Raw genomic sequence first — 18,844 nt, forward strand, 5'->3', positions numbered from 1 at the left:
CCCCATCATAGACAGCCACCAGATCGGTCAGGCACGATTTCCCCTTAGTGAAGCCATGCTGGCTGTCACCAAGCACCTTGCTGTTTTTTTCATGTGCCTTACCATGCCTTCCAGGAGAATCTGCCCCAAGATTTTGCCAGGCACAGAGGTGAGACTGACTGGTCTGTAATTCCCTGGGTCATCCGTTTTCCCCTTCTTGAAAATGGGGGTTATATTTCCCTTTTTCCAGTTGCGGGGAACTTCACCTGAGTGCCATGATTTTTCAAATATGATGGACAGTGGCTTAGCAACTTCATTTGCCAGCTCCTTCGGGACCCACGGGTGGTTTTCATCAGGTCCCATGAACTTGTGCACATTCTGGTTTTTAAGATGCTCTCAGACCACATGCTCTCTTACAGTGGGCCTAAGGTTTTCATTCTGACAGTTGCTGTGTCTTCCTTCCAAGACTTGGGTGGTGTGAGCAGAGCATTTGCCAGTGAAGACTGAGGCAAAGAAGTCATTAGCACTGGACAGACCTAAGATAAGCTGCACAGGTAGTTAACACAAATATAAACAGCCCTCTCCCAATACAGAAGATCATAATTACAAAGATTTTGCAACCATGCTCACCTCCTGAGGGAGGAAATCTAAAGCATCAAATGCTGTGACAAGGGTGACAAAAAAGTCACTAATGAAGGTAGAATGGCTCAGGTGGGAGCAGTGAATTTCTGAATTCTTAAACTAATTCTGCTGCTTGCACAGGACCATGCTGGACAGGTCATCATGCAGTATGCTATGGTAACTACATTTCAAGTGCACACCACAGCCGACACACTGCCCAGAGCAAGGAATAGCCCCAGATTTCTAGCCAGCTTCTCTGCACAGTGGGACAAAAAGGAAAAGCATAAGCTGTTTCTCTAGCAGGTTGTGAATTTAACCATCACCCTGAGCCTGCAGGCTTGGCTCACCTCAGTGCTCCTGAGGCATGGGCAGGACCACTCCTGTAAAGCAGAGAATGCGTTGGCAGCGCCGGGCAATGGGTGTTTCTGCTGGAACGTCTATCCAAGATATTCTTCATGCAGCCAGATTTCATCAGAACAAAGCTAATGCTAATGCAAGGCTGGGTCCCTCTAATGAAGTTTTATTATGAGTAAACACTGAGCTAAGCACAGCCATATTAAATGGATTTTTGATTCTTTAGTTGGAAAGAACCCTTGGGAGCATCTGTCCCTACATTAGTGTCACAGTGAGCATGGGGGTTCACCTGGTAATTCCGGCAGCAAACCAATAATTTCTGGTAGAAGCTGAAGGGTATCAGAAAATGCTTTGAGGGTTTCACTTGCAATGCTGTTGAAGTTAGTGGTTGTCCCAGGAATCACTGCTTCACAATGACCCAGACAGCTTCTCTTGGCTTTGCATGAACCCTCACTCTCTCCACCAGAGAAAATGGCTAGTATCTCCATTCATGGTGTGCCTGTTGTGGGTAAAGTCTGCTCTCAAGTACATAACAGGCAAAAGAGTATTATTATCATGATGATGATTATTATTATTAATCATAACAGGACCTAGAGTCAGTCAACAGATGCACAAATGAAACTCATCTCCCTTGTAGTATTCACAATATAAAAGTACAGAAAATGGTAAGCAATACATTACTGTCAATGTTTTCATGCATGGAATTTCTCTGGAAGTTGTTTTACATTAGAAAATCACTGCTTTAGTGAAGTCTAATTTGTAATTAGCACCAGCTTCTTTTCCACAGAGGCTATTATATTTCTTACATACTGGAAGCACTGCTGTCACAAAAAGGCAGATATTTTTCACTAAAGGAGAAATTTTCACAAATTTTGCTGCCTGCAGTCCCATTCTCACCTGGAAGCTGGGCTCACCAGGAAAACTACATCTTCCCTAACACTTCACTGTCTGAGATTTCCCAAATGTTCAACTTCCTATCGGTAAGAAGAGAAACCATGACACATTACGGAAGGTTTAGCAATAAACTTCAATTTCCCTGTGGCAAAATATTCAAAATATTTGGGGGACTGAATTTATTTAAATAAGATGTTATGTGGAAAATTGTAATAAAACTGAAACCCTACCTCTGCACCCCCACCTAGGAAAAATACACAGGAAGAAATTGCTGTCCAGTGTTAGTCTTTCCACTTCTCGGATGAAAAGAAAAGCACAGGGAAAGTAGACGCATTTTCCAATAAATACATACTGAGCCTGTGACAAGGTATAAACTCAACATCAACACATCATCCCCAGCACTACGCAGATTTCTCTCTGCTGGAAGCAGCACTACAATTACACATAGGCCTCCAGACAGCTGGCCTGCAGTAGGAATTTTTCAACACTTTGAATCTGAGATAGATGAGAAAAAGAAAAAGCATTTATGCTGCAAACCTGGTGGGAGAAGTTTTGCCTATGGGATATAATGAATATTCAAATCGCAGCTTCCACAAAATACCATAGCACCTTAGTCAAATAGAGTTTGAAAGAAAATTGTTCTTCTAAGGTTTTAAGTCTGGTCTGAAATTCAGAGTATTTCCATTCAGAGCAACAAAAATTAAAAATACAATCTTTTTTTTTCCTAATTAAAATACAATACTTCAGCAAATAATTATTTTTTTCTCAAATCCCTCTCTCTTCCAAAGCCAGTGTTCAACGTAATTTGCATTCTCTGCCTTTATCTTCCAAATGGGGATCTTCAGCCATATCCAGGTTAAAATGTTTGCCTAAGGGCATCCCTCATGCCATTAGTCCTAATTAAGTTTCTCGCATGTGTTCACATGTGCTCACACTGTCTCATCTCCTGTCCTGTTGCAGGGGGTCCCATGGTTTACTGTTGCACTGACAGCAAAAGACTCACACTAACAAATACAGCCTGACAAATTGAGGAGAAATTTATTTATTATATCATATACTTTGCCTTCTTCTACAGAAGGTGTAAACACTACTAAATTGACAGTCATTAAATTAATGATTACTGAGGTACTTAACCCCTTCCACCAAATGTATCCTTAAGAATAAACAGAAGTAAAATGTATTTGGAGATAAGGAAGACCTTATAAAAACAGTAAATTAAATTAGGGAGCTCAGGAGAGTCGAAAAAAATATATCTGTAGGTACATGTGATAAGTAGTAATTAATAAGAGACTTACTCTCAGTTTTTCATGGTGGTCCCCAGTGCACAGTGACTAGTTTTGTTTATGAGACACAGGAACAGAGCCGGACTGGAAACTCAGTGAGTAAGTGCATTCAAACACATAAACAATACAATATTGCGTATTGCCTCAATTTTGAGGCAAGGGATCTAGTGCATGAACAACTCAGGGGTAACAATCAAAAGCCATGTGCTCATTACAAATGTAATAGATAGAAGCTATCATTCAGGGAATAAGTCCCTCCTGATAATAAGAGTAATTCATAATCAGCACTTTGTGTATTCAAAGGCAACTTGAGAAGTGGGAGAAGGGTCCATTTTGGTTCTGACATTTGCAAATGAAGAAAATCAGACCCTGACGCCCCATCCCTGGCAGTGTTCAAGGCCAGGTTGGAAGGGGCTTGGAGCAACCTGCTCTAGCAGAAGGTGTCCCTGCCTATGGCAAGGGGTTGGAACTGGAGGAGCTTTGAGATCCCTTTCAACCCAAACCAGTTGTGTGAGTCTATGATTTTCATTTCAACAACCTTTCAGTTGCTCAAACACTTGTAATGGGGCTAGGTTGTCCTAAGCCAAGAACACCTGAAAGACCCTCTCGGTTGTAATCCACATCTTACATTGCCAATTTGCCCTCCTGACAGAGATTCAGTGGCAAAGGAAAGGAGTTGATCCCAGCCACAACTACAGAGAGCTTAGGAGTCTTTCACCCTTCGTCCTGGATCTGCCATTCCTGAGGACCAAATCCTGCACTGACTCGCTGGGGAAGGTGACCTGCACACAGGCAGCTTCAACAGCCCAAGGAAAGCAGAACCCTGTAGAAGGAAATTCACTTTCCTGGAGGTCTGTGACTGTTTTATTCACTCCATGAAGGGATGGGAGGGTAATGTCAAAGGACATTGAATTCGGCCCTTCAAGCACTGTGAAACAACCACAGAGTCCAGCCAAAGCTACCGATTTCCACAAATGCTGCCCCTTCCTAATTTCACTTTCGAAGCAATTTGCTTACAGTGTCTCTGGCTTCCTTCTCCCCACCTGCCACTCAATCAGAACTAAATGTCAAATGTCTTTGCCATCAGCCATGCCAGGCATGCTATAAAAAGCATCTGTCTTCCTGAGAAACTGTGCTCTCAAAGTCCTGTCTTCAACTTTACTGTAATTTGCAATCCCCCTTTAATTTTATTTTTAACACTCTCTCTCCCCAGCAGTCTGTTTGTGTCTCTGGGATCACTATGCAGCAAGGGCATCCCAAAGGAGCATGCTCTCCTCCACAAAGCCCTGCAGGAGCAAAAGGAGGTGGGAATATACGAATCCCTCCAGACCCAGGGATCCTGTGGTCTGTTTAAAACATCCTGGGAGGGAGATGCTCACAGGAGGACTCCTCAGTGACAGTTCCCATCACCACCACACTCCAGACACTTGAGGCATGGGCTAAAACATCCTCATGCCCTGCCTTTCCCGATGGGCACTGACACCATCAGCAGGCAGCACAAGTCAGAGCAGGTTTGGAGTTGGCCACGGTGACTTTCAGGACCAGCTCTTGAGGAGAGCTAAGCAGGATTTACAGCATAGTCATCTAACTTGGTTCCTGCAGTCCTGTCCTGCACATGGGAATGTTTCTCATTTTATGCTGAGGCTTGCAGGCAGAAAAAAGCTGGAGTTTGAAAGACTGCAAGTAACAAAAGGCTGTTGACTTTCCTAGAGAAAATTGCATGCTCCCTAGTGTTTTCCAGAGAAGTAGCATTATGGGGATATATAATGCATCTTACTATTTCCAAAATTACTAGATTGAAGTAATATTTTTTGAAGTAATTTTTTTTTTCTTTTTAATAGAAAAAAAAGGTAGTTTTTCTCCTTCCTTTCCCCACTGTAAAAGATTTCCATCTGTCTATGCTGGAGATACTTGGCATTTCATCTCCTGGCAGAGGGGCACAGTCAGATCCCACCCTGCCACCAACCCAGCCCAGGCACTGCCAGTGTGTGCGCTCTCCAAATGCTGCTGTTTCTGGATTTAGCACCCTTCAGCCTGCTTCCTGATGAACCATCAAGAGCTCAGGTAGGAAAGAAGAGTGCCTTTTGTCCAGTGGAGTTATCTTGGAATCCTGCTACTATTCCTGCCTTCTCCTCCTGTAATTGCCCTGTCCCATTTTCATCCCCACACAATCTTCACCGGTGAGTCCACCTGTGATGTATCCTGCTGACAGCAGTGAATTTTGCAGCAAACGTGGCATTTTACCCTCTTTTGTGAACCCAGCCCATCTTGCTTGCTTTGAACTTACGGTTCAATTCTGAAAAGGAAATTTCTCAGAGGAAATTTCTGTGTTGGCTACCATGCTTATCTGACCCTTGTGACATCCACTTTTCTATGTCGCTGAGCAGGAAAGGTATTTTTAGCTTGGCTGTCAGACCCATAAATAGTCCATAATTCCAGCTTTTTTCCTCCTGCCTCACTCATTGCTACCAACAGAAATTTGGCAATCAGAGGCATGCTGTCAGTGTGAAGCATTAGTCACAAAAGAGGCAGCCCTCATTCCTAGGAACACATCAGCTCTGCAGTGATGCCAAGCAAAACATGCAAACCTGCCTCTGCACACAAGAAGATGTAACTGAAATAAAAAAAACATGCATATAACACACAGATAAAATGGAACTAGTGGCAAAAAGGAGTTGGTTTTCATTCTTTCTTTACAGGATTATATCTGTCAGATTTCCAGTTGTTTATACATGTAGAAAAGTTATTGAAAGTTCAGGGTGGATCCCACTTAGAAATATCTGATGATGGAGTTTTTTCAAATACTGCTCAGGCAAGTCCATATTTGGGTGACATGCTCTCAGAGGATTTCTTTCTGATATGGGATATTAAACGTACACGTGGAGTCAAGAAAATTTACTACATGCTGAGAGTTTGGTATTCTGGGTGGACTTGTCCAGCACACCAGATTTCAGCTGTGTATTTTCCTTCACTACCTCTCATTTCTTCCCTGTTAATTCCTACAGTCACTTGCAGAGACTTCACTGGGAAAATAAATTGATTCAGATAATAATAGAGTGTCCTGTTATGGACGAAAAAATGAATCTAATTTAAAACCAAAACTGTGCCCAAAACCTCAAAAAGCAGCTCAGCAAAGTCTGTAAGCAGATGCTTAAATTTATCCCTATTAAACATGATGCATTAGTGTTTCCCTGAACATTTTGCAGATTTGGTGCTCACTGGTTTGTAGCTGGTGAGTAGCTTTGATTTTAGCTTGCCAAAGGAGTTCAAAAGCAATTTCATTTTCATAACAAGAATATTTCCACCAACAAAAGACAAGTGGCTCTAAGTAGGTCTTTCTGCTGTCGATTTAAATCAGGCTAAATAAGATTATGGTATTATAAGCATTATTAGGGTTATTATTAGGAAATTATTATTCACAGCACTTTTATTGTCATATTCTACAATACAGAAAGCAAATCTATTAAAATGATTGAGCATCAATACATAAGCTCCTAATAATCCACTGGTATCAACGAGTTCATCTTTTAGATTCAGTTGCAGAAGTCATCATTTGCTAGTTAATATCCAATTGTTCATTAGAAGAGATTCTCTGAGACTCAGCAGCTCTCTAATGATGATACATAGTCATTACATTTCAAGCTATTCTTAGTACAGCCATTGAATGACATTTAGTTGTTACTATTTTTAAATTGGCACGTAACAATGATGTCATGACCCAGACCATCACATCAGACTTTTATCTTGTCATACATCTTATATCCTGCCAAAGAGATGTGCCTAGTGTTCAAACTGAGATTTTTAGGGCTTATATACGTGCTACATAGGGTTGATGGGTACATTGCATTGCTCATTCTTCCAACTCATGGCTGAACTGTCTGGTTGGTCCCAGACAACATAGTATGTATTAGAATACTGTAATATAATATACATAGAATCATGGAATGGTTTGGGTTGGAAGGGACATACATATATATAGCATATATATGTACGTATATAGTATGTAGTGTAAATATCATAGTAGTATACATATCACCAAGTCTGTATACGTTTGCCATCCATGAAATACTTGGGGAGTCTTCAATTTGCAGTTCTTAGTAGGTGAAGTCTCCTGATAACAGCAGCTATCATAGGAAGTTTGGTGTGTAAATGTCTGATGTTAAGTGTACACTTACTCTTTGATAGGTTGAACTCTGAAAGTAGCATTTTACTTTCTTCTTGTCCCATGACTCTTTCTGTTCCTATGCAGCACACCATGGGAGGCCATTTCTTTTGCGACGGGGATTGTCAGGGATAAAGGAAGGATGTGAACTGTGCTGACTTCACTGGGAAAACTTGAATTTTGGGGTGGTCTTTCACAATTATTCAACATTTTCTGCTCATACTGAAATAAGTGGCAGGACTTCCTTGGACTTCAGTAGTCACAGAGCTGCTGAAAAATAATTGTCAGTTTTCCAGCATATTTCCAGAAATAGCGGGTATCAATTTTCAGTTATTTTAGACTTGGTGTTCTTACAGAATTTTGCAGTTATTAAACTTTTGACCCTTTGAAAAGCTGTAAGCATTCACATTTTATGCCTACATACATCCATTTCATGTACTCAAATTGTCCCTTGTTACCCATGACATGTAGACAAGCCGCAATGGCAGCATGGCTCCATATGTTTAGATGTTCTGAACAGACATTCAGAAAACATGTATCTGAATCTGCACCTGGGACTACATATGAGTTATCTCACTTTTTCAACTTAACAACCTCCATTATGTTAAATCAATGTGAATGCGGTAGGGATCCTTAGAAATAACTTTGTTCCTGCATAAACCAGTTAAGTATCCTAATAAAGCTCCAGCAAGGATGGTTTCCACAGTTTATGAAGGACGATTTTGTTCCTGTCTCAAAGTTTAGTTATTTAGATTCTATATTTAAATTTCAGTTGCTGTCATACACATTTAAACTGTGATAACACTTTGAGTGACATCCATGGGCCAAAACCCTGTCACCAGTTCAATTCTTTGTTAGAATTTAGATGTAGAGCTTTAGGTTGGCAAAGAGCACCTAAGAGAAGGACTTCAATATATGTTTAATATGGAGCATATGCTGAAAAGGGGTGGATTTAAACACAGTTTAATTCTTTGCTGAATGGGTCTTAGCTTAGTAAGAATGAGCGCAGCTAGATATGGCTAGTTGTAAACCTAAGGGAGAAAGAAAGTTAGAAAGTTACAAGTTTGTTTCTTAAATCCTCTGAACCGTCCCAGAAATGTTTCTATTTATCCTGCAGGAGTGCTTACAGCATGATGACTTAAACCATAAAGGTACCTTCAGCTCATAAGCTCCAGACGCAAACTGGTGGTTTCTATCCTGTTGTTATTGCTTTTTCTGTCTTTGTAAAGAAATAAACAATCCTTTTTTCTTTTAGAGAAGGGAGTTAGTCATTTAATCTATGTGCATGACAGCTGATGGAAAAAAGGGAACGTCAGTTCTCTGTAAGGGATATCATCATGGGGTGATTTTGTGCTGCCATTTGCAAGCAGCCCCATCATGGCTTGCACTATGCTCCCTGGGGTTGCCTACAGCAGCATGAGAATTGGCCATAGGGCAACCCCAGTATGGAGGTCTTTCCAAAGGAAATACTAATGGTACCTACCATTCAGAGCCAATAGGGTTAACAATCTTCTCTACTGTGGCTGGATATTGCATGCCTGACCAGACCCTTTTGTTGTACCCTACCTTCTTCTTCAGTTCAGCCACTGGTCTTACTTGGGCAGACAAGATGTTCAGGGGTCATTCTGAGGACCTTCACCACCTCCCAGGAGTTGTATAGAGAAAGAGCACTGAGGTTACAGTCCTGCTGCAATTCCTCTACAAAGCTGCCAGTTCTCCAGGGGGTTGCATGATGAAACAATACACTTGGAGTCCAAATTCTTAAAGGTCTTTTCCAACCTAAATGATTCTACTATTCTCTATGGTTTGGGCATGAAAGATTGCTACACGTCAGAAAGGCTCAACCCTGATTTGACGCATGAGAAAGTGATTAGGGAGACAAAAGAAGCCAAATGTCTCAAGAAAGATAAAAAACTGTCGTATATGGCTAATTCCAGAGACACCACCACTTACTACTTGACACCAGCAGTTACAAAAATAGTAACTATGTTCCTTTGCCCACAGTGATTCTCTCAAATTGGCTGAGAACAGCCACATCACAAAACTGTTGCACGTGTCTGGAATAAAAATCCTACAAAGAATGCAAGAGATATCACAAATAGTTCACTACTCCACCATGTGCATGTCCGGGGAGAAAGCAGCATGTATGTGATCTAATTGTGTTGATAAGGGTGAGACTGCCTTGCTAGGACAATGTTCTGGCAAACAGAAAAAGATCCAAGCCATGGACTCCTCAAGACTGCAGTTGTCTTTAGGACTGATGTGGAAGCTGATATAATATCATTTCAGAGCAGTGATAAAGGTTTGACATGGCTCATCTGGTCCCCTCTGGGAAGAAACAGTTGTCAGTGAAAAATGACCAAGGAAAATTTTTGAATGCTGAATGCATTCTGCTGAACTGCAGAATGAGGTGACACCTATATCGGAACAGATTTTTATAAGCAAAGATCCTGGATTCCCATCGCTGAACTGTCAGGCAAGACCAGTGCCAAGAATAGAGGATAACTGAGATCCATGTCCATGCTATGCAGGTGAATCCAATCCAAGATGCTCTACAGCTGTTGAAGTAACTAGAAAAACTTAAACAATCCCCCACAGTCAGTCTCAATCTTCTCCACTCATAATACCTCAACAGTTCCTCTTGCCATGATAAAGGCTGTCAAGAAACAAATTCACAATATCTGCAAGGAAGTTTTTGAGCCAGTCAGTAATTGTTTGCATCTATGTCTTCAAACTCATCAAAAATGTGGGGTGGGAATAGGCCTTTATATGCACATTCCAGCTGCAAAATATTAAAATCTTCTAAACATCATGACCGAACTCATTATTTTGGCAACTACTGCTCTCTCAGGGATCATCTACTTATGTCAGATTCCTTACTTCATTTAAGAGACATGTTTTCAAACAACTGTCACATGCAATTTCCTCTGCACCTGAGATTTTTCTTCCAAGGACATGCCAGCTGCAGTAGCCTGTTTGAGGTGGGACAATGACCCCATGTGTATCTCTACTACAGCTATTTGCAAAAGCAGGACACATCTTTGAGCAGAGACAGTTCCAATGCCAGTGAACAGGACTGAGACCATTTGTAGAATCTGATATTGCCTTAAATTTTAGCCTGCTCAGTGGCATTTTTATTCAGTGCTGGCTGACTTCTGATAATGCCCAAGTCTGTTAGTGTGTATCATCTCTAATAAAAAGAATGGCAATCTGAAGGGCAAAACCGGAGAAGGACTAGGAACATCATGTTCAAGTGAAGTGAACATATCAGATGTACAGACTTTTTATATCCAATACTAATTTTAAAGGATGCTAGTCTAACATAGGCCCTTGGGGTCAGTCATCATCAATCACCCCTCCACAGTTTCACCTGGAAGTCTCTAGCTGCTTCCTGGGTGTTACATGATTTGCATCAAAATGCCCTTGGGTGTGCTAAGACAACCAATTGTGAACCCCCAAAATTAGAAATCCATTTCTTAAGTAAATGGATAAAAAAATTCTTGAAAAACTAAAACACCAAAAACCTTCTTACATAAGCACAGCCTTGTTTGTGCTAACAAATCCAGCTTAATGCATCACCCAGTCAAAAGTGATGTATATATTAGTGCTATTGTGTAGAGCAATTAAAAATCCCTGGCATCCTGTACTTCTTGCTCCTTCCCCATCTCCAGTTTTCAAAAGACTTCAGCTCCTGAAAACACTCATCCTCATATCCCATTCCCCTTCATGTCAGCATCAGCCAAGTTGCCCTCTTCCTTACCTTCTTTAAGTGTTCAAAAGTAATTTTAAAGAACACCTCATTTAGCTCTCATTTTACCAAGATTCAGCTTGCCCATAAATCAGAGCTGAAGGGGAACTGGAGAGGGCCTCAGCTAATCAAAGCTCCAATCTCTAAAATGTTTAAATATAAATCAAAATAGTTGAAGGCTCTCCAAAGCTTCAATTTTCTTTGAAAACCATGGTTCTTATTTTTTCTGTGCTTAGCCCTCAATTTCATCCTCATCCCTTCAAGGTATTTTTCTAAGTATTTTTTAGTCATTTTCTGCAAGACATTGAGCTGCCTGGCTCAAGAATTATATTAAAGTTTGACCTGTGAGTGAGTTACTGTTGCTCCCAAGAAGAAGCACTTTGTCCAAATTATGGTTGTACGGTTCAGCTCCTGAATTGAAGTTTACTAATGACTTTAAAGCTAAAAATGTTCCTAGAATCTATTGAAAACATTACTTTGATCATCCATCCCATATTGCAGTCAGTACTACATGCTCCGTATGCCAGAAATGATAAAATGTTCTTGCTTCCCTCTCTTTCTTCAGAAGTCTGGAAGTCTGCTGAAATAATTTGCTTACCTGTCTTTACCGCATCTTACAGTTCTGGAATGTAATATGGGTCAGGAAAGTTAAGAATATAAGCTTATTTCTCTCTTTTTCCCCTTCCTCCCTGCCTGTGTTAAAGTTATAGTAAGAAACGAAAAAATTACACGTTGCAAAAGATGTTTTTATCCTTGGGTTTAATCATTCAAGCATGTGAGTTTACCTAAAGAGTTCTTATTTAGAAGCCTATCCTTTCATTCTTCCCAGCACAAGGAGTATCAGCATATCGTATCAGTGCATTTAATTTTGCTAAAATAACCAGTCTTCCAGAAACCTGCCTTGTAAGAAGTAAAAATGGGAAATGTGCAGTTATGAACATTGGGGCATTTGTGTTGGTGTGTGGTGCACATGCATAAGCATCCATGTGTGAAAGAGTTTCTATGCCAAAATGCAGCGGATGTGCACATATTTTGTATTTTATGTATTTATATGTAAGGTACAGAAGGTTATGCAAATCAGAATTTAACAATAGGTCTTGTAGCATACCAAAACGATGTCTCCCCTATTTAAAATGTCTATTTTATGGGTTATTATGCTCTGGAATGGCTCTTCAGTGAGTGGGATTACCTTTTCACATCTCCCTTCTAGATGCCTAAATTAGGGCAGATGAACCTCAATAAAAATACTGAAATATGTGCAAGGGTTGCTACATTGTTGGGCAAAATTTTCCACACAACAAACATCTTTGCTTAATTTTATCATGAGACAAATTTTGCTAGATTAGACTTAAACAGAATTTTGAAGCTGGATTGATTTCAACTGCATCACACAAGACATTTTTGGAGGAATATAATTAATCATTCAGAAAGTGCACTTTCTACCAACAAAAATCAAGAAAAAAAAGGAAAAGAAGAAAATTAAAAAGGGGAAGAAGAATTAAAACCCAACTGACAACCACCTTTACCTTTTGAAGAAAGTAATTACAAATATCTTACAATAAAAATAGAACAAGCGCAAGCACAAAAGTGAGAGCAAGAGAAAGCACAAGAACAAACATGAGCACAAGCACAACAGAAGGAAGAAGAAGAAGAAAAAGCATAATATTTCACTCCCATATCTCTAAATATAATAGAATGAAAAACAGAGGATACTTAGGTTGACTGACAATCAGCTTTACCCTTTGAAGTAATTACAAAGCTGTCTTATAATATTTTATCTGACCTTGCAGATAGCTCTAACTTTTCTATTTCTGGAGGAGACCAGTTGCAAAATGTACCTGTGGCTGTGCTCCTTCTATTTGAGAACAGCCTTCCAGGAAATAATGAAAAAAAATTGCTTCCTAGCAAATGAAATGTTCTGATTAATATTCTATTGTCTTTCACATTATTATCATACAGCACAAAGCCAGGAAAAGTTAAAGCAGAGAAACATCAAATAAGTTAGTATGGACTTTTCTGACCTTCCACAGATAACAAATGCTTCACCTGAGTTAAGTTAGACTTTTCTAAACCAGCTAAAATGCAAAAGAGAAAGAAAATGCATTTTTTTAAGGAGTTCCAACTGAAAAGTCTGGCACAATGCGTGTGCCCCCACAATGTGCAAAAAAGATTGGTACTTGAAAACATGGAATAAAGAGTTGTGCACATTCATAAGAACCAGGTACACAGAAAAGTAATACAAAGAAAAATATTTCCAAAACAAAGGAGTTTAAAGTCTTCAAAGTGGTATTTAATCTGGAAATAAGGAAAGCGTTCTTCCGCACAAAGGAAATTAAATCCTAGAATATCCATCATGGCAAAAGGGAAGAGAGGGGAGAAACTTCACCTGCTCTTGACATGATACTCAGTGAGCTTCTGAGCAAAGTGATGCAACTGTGGACATGCAGTAATGGGGAACTGGACTTAATGATTCAGTTTCTGCTGCTTTAGGTTTTTGTAGGCCTGCAGAAAACCATGCCCATCCTATACAAAACCAAGTGTTGAAGGAATGGCAGCAAAAAATTGGGTTCTTCAATAAGGAAGTAAATTTCCTTTCTTTCATGTTGTGAGCCTGTTTAACAGCTAGCCATACACCAGGTGTCACTTGACAATATACAAATGAGTAATCATGTAAAGATTACCAATCAATGGCAGGTATTAAAACTGTAATTTCATTTGTAGGATCTAGGTAAACTACAAACCAGGCATGGATCTGCTGACAGACAGACAATACAGACTATTGCATTGCTCTCACACAAGGACCTATAGCATGGGAATATATTAAGTTTTGATAGAAAATGTTGTTCTTTATGGACAGCTCTTTCAGCAGAATAATTTATCAAGATTGACATCAGACAGAGACACTGTACATTGCTAAAGATTGATGTTAGAGTAGACTGGGAACAGGGAAGGAAGAGGTCTAGTATTTACAAATAGCATGGGCTTTAAAACACCACTGCTTAAAATCAAGGACAATTACAGCATGTTTAAATGATTATTAAAGCATTGTATTGCCAGTTTCTAAATTCAGCATCTTGAGAGGCCCAAAAAGATTTTCATGCAATTGTTGCCATTAACCCAGGACTGCTGGTTGATATTCAAGGATCACCTACTACGTGCTCAGGAGTGTTTCATCCCAACTAGAAGGAAGTGCAGTAGGAAGGCCAGGAGACCTCCTTGGATGGATAAGGAGCTGCTGAGGAAAAGCTGAAGAAAAAAAAGAGTCTTATAAAAGGTGGAAGCAAGGACAGGTGGCCTGGGAAGAATACGGGGATGTTGTCTGGGAAGCTAGGGACCAGATTAGGAAAGCTAAGGCCCAGTTAGAATTAAACTTGGCTAGGGATGTGAAAGATAACAGGAAGGGATTCCAAGGGTACGTACTGAACAAAAGACAGACTAGGGACAATGTCAGCCCCCTCCGGAAGCTGACAGGAAAACTGGCTACCCTGGCTTTGGAGAAGGCTGAGGTTCTTAATGACTTCTTTGCCTCAGTCTTCACTGGCAAATACTCTAAACACACCACCCAAGTCTTGGAAGGAAGACACAGGGACTGTGAGAATGAAGACCTCAGGCCCACTGTAGGAGAGGATCTGTTTCAAGACCATTTAAGAACCTGAAAGCGCACAAGTCCACAGGACCTGATGAAAACCATCCATGGGTCCCTAAGGAGCTGGCAAATGAAGTTGCTAAGCCACTGTCCATCATATTTGAAAAATCATGGCACTCAGGTGAAGTTCCCGATGACAGGAAAAGGGAAATATAACCCCCATTTTCAAGAAGGGGAAAATGGATGACCTGGGGAATTACAGACCAGTCAGTCTCACCTCTGTGCCTAACGAAATCTTGGAGCAGATTCTCCTGGAAGGCATGCTAAGGCGCATGGAAAACAACAAGGTGCTTGGTGACAGCCAGCATGGCTTCACTAAGGGGAAATCCTGCCTGACCAATTTGGTGGCCTTCTATGATGGGGCTATGGAACTGATGGATGGGGTAGAGAAGTTGACGTCATCTACCTGGACTTGTGCAAAGCGTTCAACCCTGTCCCGCATGACATCCTCGTCTCTAAACTGGGGAGACATCAATTTGATGGATGGACCACTCAGTGGATAAAGGACTGGCTGGATAGCTGCACACAAAGAGTTGTGGTCAATGGCTCAATGTCGAGCTGGAGACCAGTAACGAGTGGTGTCCCTCAGGGATCGGTGTTGGGACCGGTCTTGTTCAACATCTTTGTCGCTGACGTGAACAGATTGAGTGCGCCCTCAGTAAGTTTGCCGACGACACCAAGCTGTGTGGTTCCGCTGATACGCTGGGCGGAAGGAATGCCATCCAGAGGGACCTTGACATGCTTGTGAGGTGGGCTGATGCCAACCTTATGAAGTTTAACCATGTCGAGTGTAAGGTCCTACACCTGGGTCAGAGCAATCCCAGGCACAGCTACCAGTTGGGCAGGGAAGTGATTCAGAGCAGCCCCGTGGAGAAGGACTTGGGGGTGTTGGTTGATGAAAAAATGAACATGAGCCAGTAGTGTGCGCTCACAGCCCAGAAAGCCAACCATATCCTGGGCTGAATCAAAAGGAGTGTGACCAGCAGGCCAAAGGAGGTGATCCTGCCCCTCTACTCTGGTCTTGTGAGGCCCCACTTGGAGTATTGTGTGCAGTTCTGGTGTCCTCAACATAAAAAGGACATGGAACTGTTGGAACAAGTCCAGAGGAGGGTCACTAGGATGACCAGGGGACTGGAGCACCTTCTGTATGAAGACAGGCTGAGAAAATTGGGGCTGTTCAGCCTGGAGAAGAGAAGGCTGTGTGGAGACCTCAGAGCAATCTTCCAGTATCTGAAGGGGGCCTATAGGGATGCTGGGGAGGGCCTCTTCATTAGGGACTGTAGTGACAGGACAAGGGGTAACGGTTTCAAACTTAAACAGGGGAAGTTTAGATTGGATATAAGGAGGAAATTCTTTACTGTGAGGGTGGTGAGGCACTGGAATGATTTACGCAAGGAAGTTGTGAATGCTCCATCCCTGGCAGTGTTCAAGGCTAGTTTGGACAGCCTTGGGCTACATGGTTTAGTGTGAGTTGTCCCTGCCCATGGCAGGGGGGTTGGAACTAGATGATCTTAAGGTCCTTTCCAACCCTAACTATTCTATGATGTTATGATTAACTCAAAAGAGTAAACCTTCAGCAGAAAGTCCATTTAAAAAAAAAAAAGGAAAAAAAAAAACAAGTACATAAACATATCATTAAATGGCACCTTCATGTTTAATTCCTCAAGTGATCTTCTAAAATATACTCCTCATAACTGCTGAGTACCTCAGTGACATCACACAAACTTCCTGCCTGCATAGAGTTAGTGTCAGGAAAGCTTTATTTGGAATCTTGTGGCAGCTTTCTGTTAGGAATGTGACATTAAGGTCTTTTGTATCCCTGTAGCCCTATTTATTTGATTTTCCTGCTAGCAGATTCATGCTTGCCTTTTTCTACAATTACTATGCACAAAAAAGCATAGCCACATGTTCTTACTCTCAGCACTGTCTCGTTTCCCTTACTGTTAGTCGCTTCTACTAGAAATCACAGGTACTGTGCCCCCCATACTAAATCTCAATCAAAATTGACTATAGTTCTCCAGTTCTTGTTACTTTGGAATATGCTGTGTGAGAGATGAGTTTTAGCAGCTGGTCACTACCAGAGACAAGAAATAGCTGATAGTCCTAGGGTTATAAATGAAAAGATGCCATCCTCCTGGGGAGCACAAGGAAAGTGTCTGCGTTTGACTCCGTCAGCTTGTGGCCTCAGACAGCTCTTCATCCCTCCATCTTTCAATGGCAAAATAGGGATAGTAGTACCTACTTTCGTAAATGCTCTCAGCGTCCTTCAGTGAAAGATGATATGAAAGTTCAAATCGTTGATCAATTCCAAAAGTAGTATGTGGTACCTTATCATAGAAAACTTTCAACCTATTGCTTGAAAATAGACAGGATGAGACCACAAATGGCACAGGACTGTTACTGTGGCTGGCTGAGCTTTGAAATCAAGTGGGCTTTGGATAACTTAGTAAGGTGAACAAACAGCAGGGGTTTTCAGCCTTTGTGAAACAGCATTTCAGTATCTCAGGCTGAAACAACAGAAAAGGTGGCAAACCAAACAAAAAAGAGATTATGTTAGCCTAGCTTTAATGAGGCCCAAATTTTAAGCTTTAAAGTCTGTGAGGAAACTTGTCCTTATATAACAAACCTCTGTCTCAAGGTGGACACTGAATAGTCACTAGTAACAAGGAATATGACATTTCTCTTTTGAACATTTATCTTTACCAACATTTGCCCAAGATAAAATTTAATTTTTATTCTGCCCAACTAATAATGACTTTCACCAGTATTTTGAGCAAGAAACTGCTTTCACAAAGCTATCTCAGATGCATTTACTCATATTCTCAGTACTTGCCTTTTTGTCACACAAGGGATATTTTCTCTCATGATTGCCACAAGCAGGCCCTTGCTCCACCCGGATGTAATACATGCTCTCAAACTGATGCATGAACTCAATTTCAACTGCTACAAGAGCAACTCTTAACTCAGAAATATCAACGTATTGAGCAGGGCTTTGCTTTGTAAATGTTCCTTTGTTAATGAAATTGGAAAAGTTCAGAGGAGGAATTTTCCACGAGTAATCATTCCTCACATAAACACTACTTAGAAGTCCCTTTCCTCAAATTCGCTTTGACAGCTGGCTGGGAAATAATAATAATAAAAAATCTTAGTCTTGTTGTTATATCAACACAATGAGCATCTGCAGGTTCAAGCACTGGAACCCAGATTTCTGGGTCTTTATCCAACAGGATGCTCTCTGCTACTTCGTGGCTGGGGTACACTCACCCAGTTAGGGGATAAGACTCAGATTGATGGTCCACTTCTGGAGACCACCACTTTCAGAGGATGCCAAGGAAACTCTGATGCCATTAGCTAAAGGGAAATTGACTTTGCTGCATCTATGTGTTTCCTGTATCTTAAAAGTCTTTTTCTGTCCTTGCTGCCATCCACAAGCTGATTCCACTTACTGCCTCTTATCTTAGAAATAGATTGCCACCTCTTGGGGAAAGGGAACTGGATGTTTGTTACATGTTTCTCTGGCACCCTGTGAAAATGGTGATAGGATCTCCAGGGAATTCTGAAGTATAGATAATGAATCTGACAGACTATGCTATGGAGGGGCTGTCAATCAGCAGCAAGCTATTCACATCCCCTCTGTCAGGCTCTCATCACCCCACTGCAAGCTGTTGCCAGGGTTTCAGCAGCTAGAGCACAGGGGACTGGAAACAGCTCAGGGCCAGGCAAGACAGCCCAGGCCAGCTCTCAGCACAGGCAAAGCAGCCAGTTGCCTGGGACAGGTCATTGCTGCAAGGGGGCTGGAGGAATATGAGTGACAGAGACAAAAAAATAGATAAGACCCTGCAACTTTTGTGCATTGGAAAACTTCAGTATAAGGTGGTAACTCCAAGCTGCAGTTCCTGGCTGCATCTCCCACTCTTTTCCCAGAGCTCTTCCACCTCCAACTGATCCCCAGCTCTCCTACCCCGTCCTTGTCCCTCTCGTGATAATTGTGGCCTTGGACAAACACCCCTCTTTGGTCTTTGGAGGAGCTTAGGGATTGATGGAGGTCAACATCTAATTTTAGCCTGACAGCCTGAAGACCTTTGAGAAACCACAGTGAGACACCAGATCTGTGGCTACCTACAGGCCTCCCTGCTGCTGTCTTGCTGAATTGCCGT

The 18,844-nt window shown here is 41.4% G+C and overlaps 1 protein-coding gene across 4 annotated transcripts in view; it reads left to right on the top strand.

The window, feature by feature from the left end:
- Positions 1–18,844, top strand: part of LOC134160935 (urea transporter 2-like) — a 331,080-nt gene that overhangs the window by 268,898 nt on the left and 43,338 nt on the right. Inside the window, exon 1 of one of the 4 annotated variants that reach the window (XM_062613404.1) lies at positions 5,023–5,195. The exons of the other annotated variants lie outside the window; for them this stretch is intronic. The gene's annotated coding sequence lies outside the window, so the exon portion shown is untranslated. Of the gene's footprint in view, positions 1–5,022; positions 5,196–18,844 lie in introns of those variants that run through there. 4 annotated transcript variants of the gene reach the window in all.

This window comes from Pezoporus occidentalis, unplaced genomic scaffold, assembly GCF_034315485.1.
Source record: "Pezoporus occidentalis ecotype Australia unplaced genomic scaffold, CSIRO_AGI_Poc_V1 ctg166, whole genome shotgun sequence".
NCBI lineage: Eukaryota > Metazoa > Chordata > Aves > Psittaciformes > Psittacidae > Pezoporus > Pezoporus occidentalis.